Source organism: Apteryx mantelli, chromosome 4, assembly GCF_036417845.1.
Source record: "Apteryx mantelli isolate bAptMan1 chromosome 4, bAptMan1.hap1, whole genome shotgun sequence".
In the NCBI taxonomy this organism is placed as follows: Eukaryota; Metazoa; Chordata; class Aves; order Apterygiformes; family Apterygidae; genus Apteryx; species Apteryx mantelli.
Genome location: NC_089981.1, coordinates 86549540 through 86569993, shown reverse-complemented (window position 1 = coordinate 86569993; position 20454 = coordinate 86549540). Strand labels below are relative to the sequence as shown.

General features: G+C 48.3%; 1 long non-coding RNA gene across 1 annotated transcript; it reads right to left on the bottom strand.

Moving 5' to 3' along the window:
* Positions 1 to 11968: 11968 nt before the first annotated feature.
* Positions 11969 to 20193, bottom strand: LOC106494592 (uncharacterized). The gene is made up of 4 exons (XR_001294332.2): positions 20052 to 20193; positions 14646 to 14788; positions 13374 to 13566; positions 11969 to 12555 (listed from the first exon to the last, which is right to left on the bottom strand). It is a non-coding gene; the product is annotated as an uncharacterized lncRNA (long non-coding RNA).
* Positions 20194 to 20454: the final 261 nt, after the last annotated feature.

Below are 20454 nucleotides of genomic sequence, written 5' to 3'. Positions count from 1 at the left end.
AGGCAAAGCCTTTCAGTTATGGATGTCAACATCTGGCCTTGCAGCAGCAGGAAAACCAGGGCCACGACGAGTGCCAAAGCCCTTCTGTCTGCCACCGGCAAATAATGTCTTCAAAAGCTTGATGCTGCTTCCATCAGCCAAACTCCCACAGGAGACAGGATTCAGCATCCGACTGGGAAACCCCAATCTCTCCTTCTGTAAAGATACAAGGCTAGAACAACTTCCTTGTGCGTAATTGACAGCAAAAGGCTCCTCTTCAGTTTGAAGAAGGAGCTTGTTAAATTTGTGGGAGGGATTATATTTTACAATCACTACACAGCGATCCAGGAAGCTGTTCCCAGACCTCTGCAATCTTTACTGCAGATGCATCAAGAGGCAAGAGACGATGAAGATGTTGCTACATTTCCTCCCCTCCCCCCGACTTGGAAAAAGAAAACGGAGCTTTTCCTTTCTTAATTGGGAATAATATTGAAAATAGCAAATGACCGTTCTGGCAGATATAATGACCAAGGCAGAACTACCTTTGCTTTCATACACTGGGAAGGATTGAAACCCTGGCCAAATTCATCTGTGCAAACCGCTGCTTGCATCCATGTGGGAGACCTCAGGAACCAACCTGGGGACAACCATGAAAAAAAAGGTATAATAAGCTGAAAAACACCCTATGACCTCCACTTAGTCACTAGACAGAAATCACTTCCAGCAAATAACAGGGAGATTAACCACTAGCATTGAAGAGGCACGTGTTTGGAGCATGAAAACTGATAACTCGGGGGAAATGTGGAAGCGAAGGGCCGTGTGATGGATGGACAGGCTGCGGCTTTTTAAGTATATGCATTTCAAAGGAGCATGAATGTTTGTTTCTCCAAGTGAAGTTTAACCTCATCTGACTCTAGGGGCGTCTTTTCATTGACTCCAGTGACTATTGGATTGGGCCTATCAGAAGCACAAGTTTCCATGGGTAAGCCATGCACTTAAGCAGTTACATATTTAAATACTTAGATGAGCCTCCTTCCTGGATTTACCAACATCTGTGCTTCCTCTCCTTGGAAGCCATCCCCCTCTTGGATCCGGGCGCTCGGATTGTGTGGAAACGAATGGGAGCAGTTAAGGACAAAATTCCTGCTGTAAGGCAACGCTCTCCATAGCAGTGCTAGAGCGCTGCAGCCCGCGGGCGCCCTGCGGGAGCTGCCACCTGCCATAACTACCCCATTACCGTTGCCATATTAATTGGGGCGTCCCCCACAGAGCACGAGGAGAATGCGAAAATGGCAGGAGGGAGGGTGGAAGAGCACGCGATGAGACACGATGCCTTCGTCTTCCTTTTGTCCGTAGCCTGTCCTGGCTCCGTCTTGCCCTCTGGCCCCTCATGGGAAAACGGGGCAGCCAGAGACTCATGCCAACATGGACCAAACAGCAAGGATGGTTTTGCTGCGTGTGTGTCTCTTTTATTACCACAGACACATTTCCAGCGCTGTTATAAAGCTTATCTCCTCCTGTTATTTCCCAATATCAAATCGCAGTAAGAAAACAGATTTCCCTGTGCTTAACACAGGTAGTATTACGCTAGGGAGTGTTAATGGCTTAAGCAAAGATTTTTCCACCTACAGGCAAGTGGCTGATAGTTTATCCATCTGCTACATAAAACCAGTGCTTAAATCCCAGTTTTAATGGGTCATATCACCTGCGGTTTCAAAATAACTCCAGATTTCCCCCCAAAGTAAGACACAAAATAATGGAAATTAGTACTCGGAAGTCAAACAGATTTTCTTCAGTTCAACAAACAAGTGGGAGCCCATCACTTCTTCAAGTTAAATTGTCTTGAGTGATTTTGTCGCAGGTCAGGAGGAGGTCAGATGAGCTAGGCCCGGCCTTGCTCCTGCATTGTCGTCTCTCAGCGGGAGGAGGAAGTGTACCCCAGCAGGTGTCATAAACACCAATTTCCCAAAATTTCATAATCATTTAGATCTAATTACAAGACACACGTGGTTTTTGACTTTCCTCAGGAACACTTTGGGGAGCGTTTACTGCTAAACCAAATAAAAAGAAGTTCGCAATTTTTTTGCAGCATTGGGTGGTTTGTATTTTTAATCCAGGAAATTCAGTTTAATTCCAGGAATTTATCTTAACAAGCTGTATTATAAACTCCAGGTCAATTCACTTACTGAAGCATTGCAGAAATGGTGAGAAGAGTGACTCGTGCACTTCGCCTTGGTGTGTCCAGCAGGAAAATAGACAACAGTAAATTCAGCCAGGGACGTGTGGCGGCCTCTGATGTCTCTGCCTCCTACGACAGAAATTCTCCCCCTCAAAAGCAATGTGACCCAAAGCTAAAAGGCAGAGAGAAACCCCAAAGGTGCCAGATTTGCGCTCTCAGTTCATTTTAACAGGGTAAAATATGTCAGGAAACAACAAAAAAAACCATTTGCTCTGGAGATCACCCAAAGTGGCATGAGTGATGGTGGTATTTTCAGCATCAGGTATCTCATAGGAGACCCCTCACGACCTTGCCTGAGCTGTCTGTGGTTTTCAGGTGTAACTAAGATTAAGTCACTTACTTAAATGTCCCATTTTAGGTATTGACTGGCAGAGTTTGTCTCTTCACTCTACTCCCCAGAGCTGCAGCACCATGCCAATGTCGTGTCTCTCTGAAGGCCACACTGAGGAGACCTCAGTGCTGGTCCTTCTGGATGGACCTCAAGTGGGCCAAGAGCCCTCCAAAGGTCCCCATCTGCCCTTCAAGTGGAGTGGACTTTTACTTGCCTGCAGTCTCAGGAACCTGAGACACTTTTTCACTAGTGAATGGTAATTTGCCTTTAACAGAGAGGAAAAGGACACCCGAGGTGAGACGAACCAAGATTTACTTCACCTGTGGCTGGCCCTTTGGAGAGCGCTAAGGCACTGCAGAGAGGAAGCACTGCTAATACGGACACTACCGTTATCCTTATCTCAGCTTTCTGTCCTTACTGGTCATTAAATTATCCCACAGCCCTTTACGGACAGTGCTGCTGTATCCACAGCTCTATTAATAAACCTTCTGCAGCAGTAAATCCCGGGGCCTGACTGCAGACTGTCAGTACCTCCTCTGATTTATTCTCCATCTACCCGCCATTTGCTTCGTGGATAAAACGAAGTGGCCGCTGGTTTTACTCCCTTCGTGACCCCTCAACGACAGCAGTAACAGCCGCTGAGAGGAGGTGCTGAGGCCCCCCAGGGTTTGCAGTTGTGGCTGTTTGCTATTTGCTAAAAAAAAAGAAGAAGAAAAAGGAAAAGGGGCATTATTTGGCCAAAAAAGCAAGAGTACAGCCCCCCACTCACCCCAGGGCTCAGCTTGGCTCCCCTGAGGGGTATCTGTTGCCCCAGAGTGGAGGCAGAAGCTTTGTTACCTGATAAGGAGATGCCCAAATGCAGGATGCCTGGGGAAAGGCAGAACGCAGGACACGGTGGTATCAGCTGCCGCTGGAGAGGAGCTTGCTTCCTTGAGGAGCTGTCTTTCCTGGCAGAAAGGCTCCCGGAATGCAAGGCACGTTCTTACAGCCCTCTGAGGGTTGCATCAGGGAAGGAAACATCAGGTTGCACACGGTCAGACATACCCAAGGAAGAAATCCCAAGCCAGGAAGATGCCTGGACAACTCTTGGCCCCAGGCATCTGCAGCCAGCTGTCCAGGGCAATGCTGGGAAATCACAGATGAGCTCTTTAAGGGAGTGTGGAAAGTTAGAGAGAATTTACAGAGGGAAGCTCCTGCTCTGGTAAGATCCCGAGGATCCGATCAGGAAGTGACTCCAGCCCAAAGCACCAGCCATGCTTCCTGAAGCACTGTGCTTCAGAAGGGCAACTGGACATGCAGGAGACCGCTGACGTTTGCTTTGGGGTCCTCTAAGTATTAGAGCAGAATAACCCCACTTTCTTCAGTTCACAGCTGACTTGTTCTGTGGTGGGGAAAGTTTAATAGCCTGTCTTGGCCTGGACAACACTTAAACTCATTTTTTGGACTCCAGAGGGATTGTGGTTGGACTGTATTAGCCCTAAATACACTTCGATTCATTTTATTTCCTGGACTCCTGGGGGATCCTTTTTTGGCCTGTTTTGGCCCAAGCCATCTTTGATTCACTTATTTCCTAGACGCCCAAGGGAATGTGGTTGGCCTAATTTGGCCCTGTCTTCTTGTCACTTTTCCATGCTGGTATGCAATGCATCTGCAGGCTTTAGATTTCTTCACTGCTTGTGTTCGCACTGTAGGCCAAGCCTGGATGTATTTTGCAATATTTCTGAAAGGATAAATGCACTTGGCCTGTCTTCACTCATTCACCTTGCTAAGATTTTCTGGAGCCTTTCACTCCCTTTTGTTTCCCACCACTGCTGCCTGACAAGAAGCTGTGCCACCATATGGCTGGCCATTTGCTGGAGAGGGGATGCTCGCTGTGGGGTTTGTAGTGGGCAACACCCCAAGGAGCACTCAGAGATGAAGGTAAGACCCCAAAGAGGGGGAAGGTGGAGGAGATTCACCACTTGCATGACTACTGTCCTCACCAAAGGATAGTTTTGGGGGGGTGCCAGGAGAGGACTTGTCGAGAAGTCAGTGTGGACTCTCCCATGCTCTGGCTTGCACAGAGTGTGTACAGTCCCAGTGGCACAGCTCTCTGATGGCCTCCCAAAAGCACGCATTGGGCAACTCCAGAACATGTACGGGGCTGCCTCCACCATCTCCCAGGATCAGAGCTGACATCTCACAGCTGTCCCTCCCGACATGCAGGCTGGGGAGCTGCCAAGGCTGGTCGTCTCTGCTCAGGGCACACAAATCAGAACAGGAACATAAAGCATTATCCATGGTTCCTGCCCTGGCACTGCTGACGTTCCTGCCCTGTGTGTATCTTATACAGCCCCTGCATGAAAGCCCATGAGCAGGTCCTCATCCAGTCTCTGTTATGATGGAGCAGCAGCCCTTCCTCTTCACATAATTACAACCCCGACGGGCTGGGCAGCGGGGTGGTGTGTAGACAGCCTCCACTCCATGGAGAAGCTGTGCAAACTTAGTGTCCCGCTAGCCCTCAAAAAGTTTTGTGCCCTCCCAGGACTGCAGCCGAGTCTGCACTGAGTGCACATTCTGCCACGCTGAGCGTGCACTCAGCACCCAGTGGTGGCAGCACCACCAGGGCAGCCAGACCCCTCCTGCAGCGATCAGCCCAGGGACCGCACGGCCCAGGGCAGCTGCTGATGTCCCAGCACCAGCCTGCCTCATCGCACAATGCCACAGCCCTCCATGCTTCCTCTTCCCAGGCACTGCCTGGACTTGCCCTGGCCACCTCTCAGCTGGTGTTTGCTCTCGCACCCAGCCTCACTTCATGCCGGTTTCCCTTGTCCTCATGGACCATGCTGTGAATGCACAGTGCCATGATTTTGGGTAGAAAAACCACCCTGGGGGCTGGCTTCCCTGTTAACAGCCCAGCTCTCCCCAGAGAGCCAGTAACAATGTCCATGGCTAACTCCACTACAACACTTTGACCTTTTCTCCTAAGATTTCAAAGGACTTGTGAGAACTTAGATGGGCTTGTTCCTCATTAAAAACCTGAAGTCCAAAGCTGCCTGGGGCAGAGTCCGGTTCAGAGCCTTACCCCACAGTGCACGCTGTCTGGAGATAGATATTTCAGCACAGAATTTATTGTTTATAGAACTTGGTCGTTTAGCATGCAACCCCATTTTATCAAGATCTAGTTTCAGAGCCTAAGCAAGAAAGAAATTCAATAAATTCAAGAGCTTGTTCATAGTGCAAGGAGAAGGCAGCTCTTCATTGCGTGAGCAAGTTTCATTGTCCAGTTGTCCCAGGAAATTTAAAGCAGAATGTGTTTTTGACAGCTTCGTTAATGTGACTTTTTTTCCCTGCCAGAAATTCAAGCATAATTGAGACATAGTGTTGAACTTCAGATGTTTTCCTGAGACTTGAATAGAGAACTTGATGAAGCATGTAATATGGCATAACCTCCCAATTATTCACACGTTTAGATAGCTATAATCACACAACTCCTATCACAGCAAGAAGGTTATTCTAGGCAGATATTGGCAGGGGCTAATGGACAGCATATTGCAAGGGCAAAGAGGGTTTGGAGGAAACATTAATCAGAATTTGGTAGCAAAGTCATCAATCACAGCTTAACAAAGTTGTCACTCACTGCTACAGTCCCAGGACCTCTATCAACTTAGAGTTTAACTCAGCAGACTACAAGAGCCGAATGTATAAAACAGGAAATGCATTACTTCAGTGTGGCTGTCCCCAGAATACCTGACCTTTCACTGCAAGGTTTCTCTAGCAAGAGAATTCAGGACCAGAATTTGTAATAATTGGGACATTTATTTTTCAATGGCATAACTTTTTTATTATTATTTGATGCTTTCTTGCTCTGAGTTTGAGAAATGCAATTGCATTCTGCTAGTGGAAGTCGATCTAGCCTGGGGCTTTTCTAGCTGCTTGCTGAAGCACCCTTAGCATATTGTGACAAGTAAAGAGAGAAGAATTTTAGAACAGCAGCACAGCTAGCAGATGAGGGGAAGTGATTATTCTCCTTTAGTAGGGACTCATTAGACCTTGGCTGGGATAGAGGGTGCCGGTTTGGTCCCTCCAATACAGGTAAGATGCTGATAAACTGGAGCAAGTTCAATGGAGGACCACCAAGATGGGTGGGAGCACATGTCCTACAAGGAGAGGCTGAGAGATCAGGACTTGTTCAGCCTGGAAAAGAGAAAGTTTACAAGGGGACCTAATAGCAGCATGCCAATACCTAACAGGAATTTGGAAGGTGAAACCATGGAGCTTTTCAAGACCCAGCTGGAAGAGCGCCGAGCAACTTGGTTTGGATTCAGTGCTGGCCCTGTTTTGATCTAGAGACCTCCTGAGTCCCTCCCAGCCTGAACGATTCTGTGATTCAAAAGCTGAAGGGAGACACAAAAGCAATATTCAAATATATAAAAGGCTGCTGCAAAGAGGAGAGAGACAATCTGTTCTCCATGTTTGCAGAGGATGGGACAAAGGAGAATGAGTTCAAATGGCAGCAAGGAAGACTGAGGCTTGGGACAGGGACACCTGTTGCCCTTGTCCAAGAGCCAAACGGGAGGAGGCTGCAGCACAGTTTCATGTTCGTTGGTGCCATGGGTGGAGTGCTGATGCCTTTATTCAGGTCATTTTCCCAGTTTCTTCATACAAGTCTCTCATCCTAGCTTGTAGACAGTCAGCACTATTCTTGGGATTGTTCCTGAGCAAGGGGATTACTCCTGAGAGAGGACTTTTGTGTTTCACCCTTCTACTCAAGCACTTTGTGCAGGTTCCACGTACTGTTATTTTCCTACTTAACTGGGCTCTCTAATCACCTGGTCTGGTATAATTTTGGGCCTACCTCTTGCACTGTTTTACCCAGATCAAGTCTCTGTTTTGTCATGTGGGCTAAGTTTTGCAACCCTGATACCATACTCTGAATTTTAGTTGCAAGAGGGTACCTCTGTCTAGGCTTTACTCTGGGGCACAACTGCTAAGCAGCCTAGGAGCGGGTATTTTCTTTCACCCTCCATAGTTAGCTTGACTCTGTAGAGCTCCTGCCCACAAAATGCAGGAGTTCAGGGAGCTCCAGGTGCCTGAGGAACAGGCAATCTTCTGGAAATGAGTTCCTGAAGGCTGAAACTTTCTGTGCCCTCCTCGTATCATCTTGTTCTGGCTAAGACACTGTTTTTTGACAGCACTGAGGCACATGGAAACCTTGATCCACCCAACATATTATGTTTTCAATGCTGAAAAACTTCATGCTTTGGGTGCATAAAGTTTTCCACATAAACAGGTGGGAGTCTGGCATGGCCGATATGATCTGAGGCCAGTGCGTGATGTTTTTTTAACACTGCGTGGAAAACTTTGGGTGCTGGCTGTCTTGAGAGGGGTCAAGTGAGTCATTATTTTCATTTGCTCTTCTCCAGCCAGGGTGTCCCTAAGAACTTTGTACCTTCTGAGCCACCTGCTTCCTCTTATGTCCCTCTGACAAAGCTATGCAGCCCCCAAAACTTCCTCCTGCTACTGTGCAAAGGCCAAAAGGGACAATCCCCACATGGAGGCCATTCCAACAATGCCAACCTCCTCTGCACACACTGGCGTCAGCCAAAAAGGTGCCATGTTGGTTTGTTTGCTCTATCATCAAATTGCCAGGATAAGGTATCACCTACTTCTCAGGAACTGGGGCCCTCAGTGATACCTGAGTCACTTAAAACTATGAGCACAGTGGGGCTGTATCTACCCTGGCTGGGCTGGAGAGTGACAGTGTAGAAGAGAGGCACAGCTGCTGACACATAGTGTGAAGCAAAAAAACCCCTTGGTGTTTAGTCATATCCTGCCCCAACCATGGCTCTGCGCTTCTGTGACATTTGTGTGCTTCAGGGTTCCCCCCAACTAAGAGAAAGCAAAAGAAAAATCACCTGAGAGGAGACTTAACATGTGCTGTTTGCTTTCAAGAGAGCCATGACTATCCTCCAGATGGACCAGTGACTTCAGGGCTTTTGCCCATTGCCGCCTTTGGTTTGTTTGTACATGTCAGTCTGCAGCGATCGGAAAGCTGTCTGAAGAGTCAGATTTGCTCTGGAGATATAGAGCCTGCAGCTGATGACATTGGCATGAGGAAGAATATTTTTCTGCTGAGGTTTTGGGTTTAGGTAGAAGGGGAATCTCACATCAGCCGATCGCATTCGGCTGGAGACCAAAGAGCTCCAGTTTGCAAAGAGAGCAGGAGAGCTGTGATAGCTCGGCCAGGCTTGCAGTTTGAAAGGCCCACAGTGATACAGGAATGATGTACACCCTGTTTCCTCTTATTCTGTCTATGGGGTGGAGGAGTGGTGAAGGCTTGCTATGTACTGCTCTGGCTCCAAGCATGCAAGTGTCGCTCTGGACCCTGGCCAGATGACACAGCTATAAGTGCGGTACCCCAGTTCCTACCAAATCAGTGGACAAGAAAAAATAGCTGTAGATATTGGGCAGTCTGAAACGTTGCCTGTCTCTGCCCTTCCATGCTCTTGGAGTCCATCTGGGCAGCCCCGCACAATAGACTCCCTCATCCTCCCCTTGCGTTTCACACGGCTGCAGGAGTCTCTGAATGGCTCAGGCAGCAGCTGGCCTCTTGTCTTTCCTAACACAAACATAACCTTTTTGTCCATTGTGGGTGACAAGAGCACTGAAAAGTAAGATGCGGATCAATACAAGAAAAATGGGCAGTTCTGCACATAATCTGCAAATCTGCAAATGCAGGGAAAACCACAAGCTGAAAGGCATCACCAGTGCACATATCCTACCACCACTTATAACTAGGAGTGAGGTCTGTAAGCCAGACAAGTCCTGCCCTGGGCTCCCTGCAGTGCAGGAGTACTCTCTGGGCTCTGGGACTTGCACTCCAAGAAAGATGGGGGCACTTGGACATGCTCCAAAGAGGAGTAACAAGGATTATTGAAAGTTTTGGACATATCACCCACAAAGAAAGGTGGAAGGACTGTGAGTTATTTGACTCAGGAGGCTGAGTGTGAGTCCAAGTGCCTAAATCTCTCTTAGGGACCGTGGTAAGTGGTTCAGATATGACCCAAAGCATGCAGTTGGATGGGTGCTGGTGGGACACTAGTAGACCCTGAACATGGCATCATCCTGGCTCCTGTGTCATCAAACAGATGAGAGCAGAGCCTGTGGCTGTGGTGGTATGGGAGCCAGGAGGTGCTCAGCATGCCCAGAGAGGTCTGGGGTGAAGGTTTCCTAGCCCCGCATGGCATATGGGGCCAGGTTAGCAAGGCTTGCCAGCTTGCATGGCCAGCAGGGTACAAGGGAGGGACCTGGGCAGGATCCCATCCGCCCTCCTTGAATGTCCCCAAGCCAAAGGGCCAGATACCACTGACAGCTGGGTCAGGCAGGGACAGCTTTTTCCATGAGCCAAAGCTCCTCCTCACACCTTCTTGAGTGGAAATGAGAGGTTTTGACTGCTCTCCCACCACACCCACAAGGGGAAGGGAGGGGACAGGGTGGGGAATCGTTATTTTAGTCATTAGCTGATTGGGAATTTACCAAGGAGCACTGAGCTCAAAATCCCACGGCTTTCCCATCACAGAAGTGGCCAGCATGAGGGAAATGGCACGTACTCGGTGCCTATGACAGAGAGGAGAAAACCATCCCCTCCTCTGCTTTGATACCTCTGCCAGGGCAAGCTCCACGTGCTGCGCCAGAGCTCCGTGCTGCACATGGAGCAACCAGCCCGCATTCTTGCTTCGCGACACTTCCAGCCCACAAGGACCAGGATTTTTGGGTTTTTTTTTTCATCACCTACAGGCTGCAACAAATGAGCCATGGCTGCAGCCTCTCACTACAGCTAATGGACCAAAACCGGCTCCTCCATGGAAAGAAACCAGACCTGGGTAGGAGGCTGCATCGCAAGCTCAGGAGTGTGAAATGAGACTAGTTGCAAAGGCATTTTAGCGAAAATCCCCTCCATTGCCACAAACAAACATTAGACCCTTTAGCCCAACTTCTACACTTGGAAACCATAGACACATGTACTTTTTCTTAGAATTGCCTTTGGGCCAAAAAAATCCCACACCCCAGGCTTTTTGATTTCATACTTTACAGGTGGTGGCTCTGGAAAGCTGCTTTCCTCATCTGGTGGCAGACTGAGAACACGTCCCATCCAGCCCACAGCACGAGCCACCAATGCTCACCGCTCCTTCTGTTTGTTGATATATCCTGGAGAAATCACGTGGATGGTTCTCGCACTGTTATTGTTCCAGGGCTCATGATGGAGTATAACATTACATGAAACCGGGACTGTTTATTTAAACAGAGAAGGTCCCATCAAGGTCAGAACCTGATGTCTCATTTCCCGCTCATTTGATGGTGCTGGGGGGAGACTAGCAGCTTGTGTTTGGGCTGCCTTCATATCTAACACAGTAGGTAGAGAGGGAAAGCTGCTTTGAGGGTACTTATTTAGGAAGACCAAAGTCAAGCCATGCTTCTTGCATCAGGCCCATCTTGGGCAGATGATTTCTGATAGGAAAAGTTGCAGATAAAGACATTTAAAAGTAGAAAGTGAACATGGCTTTTAAAACTGTTTCAAAAGCTGTCATAAAAACCCTTGGACAGCTTTCTAGCCAGTGCAGGCTGATCTAGCATCTTGAAAGTCAAGAATACAAGCTAATTTACCCCAAAGGAGAGTCTGCTACCTCTTCTGGTCCCAACCTTAGGTGATGACTTCCCATTTCCAAAGCACCCTCAAAGGCTGCCTAGGATGATCTCAGATACAAACAAAGGAGTTGGACCTCTTTCAGGGCTGGCTGTGACCCCAAAACAGCATTTGCCCTCCAAAATAGCTGGGGGAGATTCACCCGTGTCATTCATCCTGCATCCTGCAACAGAGGGCACTGGGTGTCCAAGCGGAAAGAAACGCTCCCCAGCAAGTGGCCAAGGGTTTGACCTCCAGATCAGGCTCCTACCTGGGGCTCTGCCCTTAACGTGCTCCGTGACCTTGAGCAAGAATTCTCAGCCCAGTTTCTTCCCTTGCCCCTTGCACTGCCATGGATGTTTTTGGAGCAGCCTTTCTTTCACTGGGTGTTTGTGCAGTGACTTGCGTAACTGGATGATGATTTTAGCTCAGGGTTTTTGGTCCCATGATAAAGTCCATAATAATCGAATGCAGCAGGCGATGTGACAGAAACAAAATAGGAGTTTGGAAGAGAGGTGTCTGCTCAAGGGGAGGAAAGAAAAACCTATCGATTTTCTTTCTGTAACGAAGTTTGTCCTTAATTTGCTTTAATGTAGAGGAAAGCCAGGGGATGGCGACCTGTTAGCAGAGATTGTGTTACAGAATCATGTAATGAGGGCTAAACGCGCTGCTTTGTGTGTGTCTGTGTTTAACAAGCAAATAAGGCAAAGATTTCTTTAAAGATACCAAGCCCAAGTACACCACAGCTGGGAAGCACATATGAGCAATAGCTTTCACATGCTAACAAATAAAAGATCCTTGCAAAACAGATGCTGAGGTTTGTGGGGCTGGCACAGGCTCTCTGCTGGCAGGGAGTTAACTCACACAAAACTGAAAGGTTCAGAGATGGAAGAGTATCTAGAGACCGTTTGTTCATAAACACAGCTGAGGGCCAGCAACCTGCTTTATACCCTGCCCGAGCTGCACTGACGGAGTCATTCCATGCAGGGTTTCTACGAGAGAGAAGGCAGATATGCAATTCTCCTGCAGCCCACGCTCTAGAGAAATAATTAAACAGTTTTTCTTAACCTCTTGAACTTTTCATTTATTATTGCCATCCATTATGTCTACCTTCTCAAATAGCAGGATCCTGAAAGCCAGCTCCAGGGGTCAAGGGTTTATTGTTTAATGGAGATAGAACATTCTGTAAATTGCACAAAGTCACAATGTTTAGAAGAGAAGCTTCTGGTGTACTGAATCTTTTCCATTTAACAAACAGTGAGCTTTGACATATGTTCTTCCTCCATAGCAGGAAATTTGGGATAAGTGCAGTACTGGCATGGACATGTTACCAAATCCTTCCTGTAAACCAAATGACATCTGCATTCAAATAAAAACATTCCTTGCACCAAATACCAGGAAATACTAAAAGTATCACTATTCTTCTAAGGTCATGCTAAAATGAAGTTTTTGGCTTTTAGAACAGAAAGTAAGTTTGTACAGGGCCAAGACGTTTTGTTCAACACACATTTGCTGTTACAAATCCCAAGAGATGTCCTTCTGGGTCAAATATGTGCATGTGTCTGTAGAATTTTGCAAGCATTTAATCTTCTTCATATGAAAAAAGAATAAATATTTTAGGAGCGTGTACTTACATTAACAAATATTCCTGTTGCCTTTGTTTTCACTAGTGCTCTGCTTTTCAAAGGCAGAAAAAGGATTTGCTTAAAACAAAGCAAACATCCTCAAAATGCACCATGCCAAAATAATCAAGGGGATAAATACCTGGGATTTACAAAATATGAATATTCTTCAGTAAATAAACTGAAGCAAGAGCAGGCGGGGAGAGAATGCTGCTGAAGTGATGGGGAGAGAGTGCTGAGTGTAAACACTTTCATCTCATAGATGGCAAATCAAAAACATTTAAAGAAAATAAATGTATGCAGAGCAGATTCGTCCTTCTCATGTTACTTTTGGGGGATTTTACTGCTGATAGTTAACGCCACATAAAACCTTTCAAATATTTATGCCAGCAGATGAAAAACTACAATGGCAGAAACAGCTTCCCATGGATAATTAGCATAAATATCTGCTTAAAGCTGAGTAATTTGTTCACTGTACAGGATGTACTTCAGCAGTTTTATGAGCTAAAAACACAGGGAATGTTTTGAATGACTTACATTTGAAACAGCACAGGCAGATACCAGGCACTTTTCAGCAACTGCCACACCAAGTCTGCACTGATTGAATGACCGTCCGTTCCCACCAAGGTCTGGGCCAGACATCCCTGGAAGGCTTTTCCCAAACACATCTCTGCAGCTTCCCACTTTAAAGAACATTTTTGCTTACTGGGAGGACCAGGGGATCCAGGCACTGAAAATGGAAAAGAAAGGGGAGAAAGAAGGAAACAGTGGAAAGAGAGAAAAAAATAATCAGTATTTTCCAATGTCTTTTGAAAAAAGTGCACAGTTTCCAAAACTGCGATCTTTTCCAAAAGGTCATTTGGAAAAAAGCTCATTTCTTTCAACAGATGTCATGTTTGACAAGCATGGCCTGGCCGGTGCGGGTGGAAGCGCCCAGGGAGAGTGGCAATGGCTCGGGGAGGCAGGTCTGGTGGGGCTGCCCATGTTATGTGTCGCTCCCACCTCGGGCACCCACAAAGGCTTTGGGGTTCCCAGGTGCATCCCCCTCCTCTGGGGCTGGACGTGGAAGACAACCTGACCTCACAGCTCTCAGGAGGATAGTACAGCTGTGCTGGTGAAAACCCATGGATATCCTGATTTTGGAGAAGGTCCCAACCTACTGAGAAGGTTGGGGAGGGGATGGGGGGACTCACAGAGAGACCAGGCCTGGAGGACCTCAGGGGTACAAGACTTCAGGTAGTCTCTTGGACTCTTGTGCTGAAGACCAACCCCTGAGCAGCCTCAGGCTGCCAGAAAATTTGGCTTGTGCTTTCTCTTGCATGGTCCTATTGGGACCAGATCCTGTGTGTAAGCAAGGTGGAGGTAGACCCCATGGCACAGAGTCGTGCAGGCACCGAATGCTGCTGAACTCATCAGGAGCCATCTGGGCCATAGTCCCTACGGTCTCCATCCCAGACAATACAACATGGCCCAAGGGGATGGACTGTGTGTGCACAAATGGAAAAAGATCACTTCTATTTTCAAGGTGGTATTTTTCTTCTTTATATATATATATATATATATATATATATAAACTCTTTCTATATATATATAGTAATATATATAGTGTGTATATATACACACTATATATACAGTTATATATATATAGTGTGTATATATACACACTATATATACAGTTATATATAGTTTTTATATATATACACTATATAGATACAGTTATATATATAGTTTTTATATTTTTTTATTTATATATAACTTTTTGTTGCAATCTAGGCACTGGGAACAGGACCTAGAAAGAGCCCATATTACCTAGTAGAAATGCACTAGGACTGCTCTCCTCCACTGCGTGCCTTGGAGCTTGCAGAAGAGTCATCCCGAGCTGCTCGTTGCTCTTTTGAAGAAAATTCCTGACAATGCAGGTACGCACCTTTGGGAGGTGATCTAAACACAGCCTGCAGAGACACACCAAAGAGGGGGGGGCTGAGGTCAGCCTCGACTTCTCACCCGGCCGTGAGTCCCCTCGGTGCACCCAGACACCTCAATGAGCATAACACCTTGCTGGTGACTCCGTTCGTTATCCGGGGCCAATATCCCAACAAAAGCCTCCCGCTCGCTTGGATGCAGCTTCCTGCCTTGCTGCAGGGAAAACACACTGCTGCCGGCCTGGGCTGGCCCCACGTGGCTGCCCGCACGTTTCAGCCTCGATGGAGCAGCTCGGCTGGTGACAGCTTGCAGGGAAACCCCCCATCCGGGTTGCAATCTTAAGGTACCGCCAGAGGCAATCCTCTCCCTGCTGAGTTAAACCCCCAGCTTCGGGCTGCAGCTCTCTTTCCTAGTGAGAGCTTGGAGCTGCTATTCAGACATTATATTTAGAAAAATGTGGGAAAAGAACTAGATCCATTTCAGGGTTTGTATTTTTGTTGGCAGGATATCTGGTATCATTATGGAGAACAAACCAAGGGTTTTTTTCCTTTTTTTCTCAAAGTATGCATTTTCTTGCCAGAAACATATATAAGAAGTGGGATCTGATGGGGGAATTTGTGAGTGAGAAGCTTGAGGGAGCAGCAAAATGATTTCATGGTCACTTCCTTGGTGTGTACAGACGTAGGGGTCCCAGTGGCTGGACCAGCACAACCCGTGTCACCCCTGCGCTTTGCTTAGCATCCCCTCCAACACCTCCAGTGATGGAGATGCTGCATCCTCCCCACACAGTCTAAGCCCAACTTCATTACCGTCCGTGTTATGAAGTTCCTCCCAGGGGCTGGCTTGGACCCCCGTTGCTGCATGATCAGCCAGTGATTGCTTTGCCTACCGCACACCAGCACGTGAGAGCGAGGTGTAATTCATCCTAAGGGCCATTTTTGCAGCAATCTGATTTTAATACATTTGCAGCAGACCAGGGGATGTCCCCCAACAGCATTTTCTAAGGACAAAACCCTGGCAAGCGATTTGACATATGTACTCTGGCAAACCTACTTGCGTGTCACTATTTAAAAGCCTGCAAGACATCTGCTCTGCCAGAAGTCATGGCAAGGCTCTTTCAGATGGGTCAGCGGATGACAGAGATGGAAAAACACACTGATCGTGAAAAAAAATGACATTCTGTCCTTTTCCACTCCTTAGGAACTAGCAAAATCACCACCAAGATGCTGGGCCACAGGCCTGAAAAACAGCCGGGAGCCTCTGGGAAAAGCCAGCTGGCCTCTGGTAACAGCGACTCGCCATGTGTTGCCCACCAACCTGTCAAGCTAAGGACTTGTCCTGTTATCTCTCAGTCCTCAGAAGGTCAACGACTGGATTTGCTTATCGGCGAGAGGCACTTTACTTCGGTTAATTGGCACCCACGGTGACAGGGCGGATTGATGGCCTCCCATCAGGGCCTTTCATGGCGAGCACAGGAAGGACTCAGAGCTGCCCCTCATCCTCACCCAGCCACCTTTTAAAGCATTTCCCCTGGAAACAGGGGAAGCCCCAGGGACACAGGCCCGTCGCACTCCTGGGGGTGGATGCTGCACTGTCTGGAGCTAGGGCACGTTACCTCATCCTGCTCCTGCAACACGCTGCGACAGAGATGTGGGAGAGCCAGGGCAGGATTTATTCCTTCCCCTTGAAAATGGTCTGGAGCGCTGCGAAGGAGCTTTCTGGTGCTGTAACGCATATTTCTGAACCCCTTTGCTGAGCCAGCACGTGGTGGGAAGCTCTTGAGGTCCAGCTTGGCTGACTCCTTGTGCGACATGCTGCAGGGATACACAAGCTGCCTTAAACAAGCCTGGTGCAGTCAGGTGGAGATGGTGCAGAGCTCCAAGTGGGCTAATTTCCTGCAGCCAGTACACGCTTCTGCTATGCACGCTGCCTCGGTTCAAAGCAGCTCAAGGATCTCCACATAGCCCCTACTCATGTAGCACAAATGGGCTAAGGTGGCCTCTAAAGCAACCGAGCCCATGAGCCCGGGTTTGGTGCCCTTCTCGTGCATCATGGAGGTGTGCTGGGACAGGTAGGCGACACCGAAGCAATGTCTCAGGGCCCAGCTTTCCCTCTCGCCTGCCCTGGTGTGCTGAGGGACAGCCTTCTCCGGATGCGTCGCCTTCTCCAGAGAAAGCTTCTCTCTATTGGTGATCCCTGAAAAGGACCAAATGTTACCTTTTAGCTCCCTATTGGCTCTAATCTCCTTTCTTCTTTGATCCCAACCCCACTTAAAAGAAACCCCGTATTTAGCTCCTCTTGGGTGGTCCTCAAGTAAGGCTCAGCTATTTCTAACCTCCTCTTTTTGCTTTCTCAAGGCTTATGCCCAATGGCATATTCCTGCCTCCTTGCATGGAAGGAGCAAAACAAGCCATGACATCACCAGACCTGGGTGCGGGTTTCTACAGTGGGGGCTTGCTTAGAGCTCTGCTTTAACGTGACTCCGTTGGGGTGGGCAAATTAAAAAGCCTAAAGCCTTCCTCTCTGCCTTGAAGGAGCCAAACATCTCATGTCTAGCTGAAACTTTCCTTTGTTTTTGTAGACTTCTTCACATTTGCACTCCACAAAACAGTTGTTCCCTGGGTTTGGTTGCTAGGTGGAACTGGTGGGACTGTAACTCTTGCCAAGAGCCCCTCAGACCTGTAGGGACATCTCAAGCCCACAGAGAAATCCCTCACATGTTCACCTCCGGTGCACTCATCCCTGTTTGCACAGCCACGGTTTCATGCACAAGCCCTGCTGACCTGAACTCACAGCATTTGTGTTGTCAGGGACCAAGATCCACTACCCACAGTGGCAAACGGCTCGAATGCCAGAGGCGAACTCTTGCTTTAAGCGATCAGAAATGTTCAGGAGAAGCCAGACTTCATGACGGAAATCAGAGCCTTATTCTTCAAAACTCTGGCCCTTTGTTCAGACGCCCTTTGGAGACCTCCCGCAAATACCTCACTCAGACTCCCAGATGCTAGAAATTAATTTCATTTTTTAATTCTGTGCCACAAATCCTTAATTTTGGAATGTGCACATTTCCTGTGCAGTCCCTGGCTCCTAGAGACTGCCAATACATGTGAAATTGCAACAGACATTGATAACAAAAGTTTGAGGGCAAATCCACAGCTTTTCAAAGCCTTTTCTAGATAATTTATCCTAGACTGGCAAGTAGCCACAAACTCAATTGTGGGGAAGGAGGCTGCTTTTGATTTAGCTGATGTTTAGGTGTGAATGAGAAAGAGAGATATGCGATTAATCATTTGAAGCAGGGAGATGGTATTATTTTGATTCATACTTGACAAGTTTTCTAGGAATGCTGAACTCAAGTAGAAGTGCATGGTGGACCCAGCTGTTCAAACAGTGTGATTAATTAAACTGATTCCATGTGAAAAACAACACTGACTCTCACTCTCAAATTGCAAATCATTTTCAATATATTGGGGAAGGGCCAGCAGAGTTTTATTAATTGCTTTGGAGGTGATGAATCAGGGTTGTCTACAGAGACCCACACAAGTGTACATTCCTAAGGACATACGTGATGATGGACTAGTTTCGCGGCTGCTCGGATCCGCGAGGGTTGCTTTCTTGGAGATACTGCCATTTACACACAAGGGGGGGATGAAACCCCGGGTGTACGCGTGCTCCAACCAGTCTCGTCCTCCCAAATTCGCAGCAGCGAGCGCCGAGACGCTGCAAAATTACGGCACGCGCGCAGGCGCGCGTGCGGAGTTTGTGTTTCGACCGGCGCTAATAATAAAACATCCTCTCCCCACAGACGCTCGCAGCTCGTTCACCTGCCAAACCACGGCTCTCTCAAAATATCAGCAAACCGAGAGCGGGCCTTGCACTGTATGATTTGCCCAAGACCACACAGGAAGTCTGTGGCGAAGCCGGGAATCAAACCCAAGACTCCTGGCTCCGGGGCCGGGGCCCCGAGGTGGACTCGGGGCCATCTGGAGACCCTTCCGCTTGCACCCCAGCTGTGCTGGGAGATGAGGGGACACGAGACGAGCGCGAGGAGGGGAGGAAGCACAGCGCGAAAGCTGCAGTAGCACCTTCACCTTGGAAAAAACGCCACCGAGGGCTCCCTTCGCCCTCGCGCCGCGGCTCCAACCGGAGCCCCTCGTGCAGGACCGCGCTGAGCTCCCCGTGCAGCTCTGAACCCAGCCCGGCTTGGCGATGTGCTGCAGCAGGTGCCCGATGAGCTCAGCCGGACTCGTGCACCGCCGGGACTGCCGGCGGGGACTCGGCCCCGCAGAAAAGCCCTGGCGAAACCCTGCTCGGCCGTGGAGGCTTTTGATTTATATATTCTCCACGAGCTTGTCTGTTTTCCTCATGCTGCTGACAAGGAGCGGGATATTTGATACATGCTGAGGGGCAGATGTTGAACATCGCCGAGCAGCGCTTGCAGGAGGCAAGGCTGCTTTTCAGGTGTAAACCGTCTGATGGCCATAAAACGGCTAAGGGGGGAAAGAAAAAAGATTAATCTGCCTGGTGCTCACAGATGTGGAAAAATACTCTTGAAACGGCTCGACTGGATGCCTTTCGCCACAGCTGCCAATGGAGGGAGAGTGACAGCCCAGCAGCAAGTGCGCAGCCACCTTTCGCCTCGACCGAATCTCACGGGGCGCTTCGCAATACCAGGCAGTGACCCTGCGTTAACCGCTTTCGAATGTAACTTTTGAAATACCTTGCAAATATACATCCGAGACAAGATTTCCACCCTGAGCCTGGCGGGGAAGCTCCAAAACCTTATTGCTAGCACCTGTCTGATCTTCAGAAATGATGAGCTCCTCCGAGCACTAACCAAGGTCGACGGGAGGAGTTAGAGGGGCTGCTGGGGGCTGCTCTTTCTGCAAAACTATGGTCTTGATCATGAAATTTTCCCCCCGGGGAGCCCATTCTGACCCTTCACGTTTGATCCCCGCGCGAGAAGTCGTGTGCACAGAGATCTGTCCCGGACACCTCACGGTGCTGGAACCCATGTGGCTCCAACCAGCCTTCCCCACCGGCGCTCAGCGGCCGGCTGGCTGCAGGAAAACATTGCTTTGCCCACGCTCTTCAGCCCTTGCAGGCTGCCGTTTCTCCAAAACAGCTGAGTGATAGTTAAAAAATGTTTGCCCTCTTTCCCTTTCTCTGAAAGGAATGGGAGTCTCTGCGGACCCATTTATATTGCTGGCTCGACTGAAGTTAATAGGAATATTCCCCTTATTCTCCACAGGGGCTGGGCTTTTCCCTCAGGAGATCTGTAAGGCCACTTACTAATTTTGCAGACATCTCAACAGTTCCCCCTCGTCAACCTGAGCTTCTTAGAAATGGAGAATACGATCTTCGCTCTGTCTCAGGGTGATGCGACGCCCTTGCGTTCTTACTAGAGCTGCTCCAAACAACACATTTTCTGAGCACACTGTGTTTGTCTGAAAATACACCAGGAGGGCTGCCCAATTTGGAAATGACTTGAATTACAAAAAAAGCACAGCTGTCTTTAACAGCTCTCGAAGCTCATGCAACTAGTCTGCAATTTATTGACTAGGATTAGATGCTTATTGTCTATGACACTTTAAATACCATTACATTGAAGTTTATACAAGAAAGTCCAAGTTTTCAAACTGGAATCTTAGCAATAACAGCTGGACCATTTGTTTATGTGATAGACAGAAAAGAA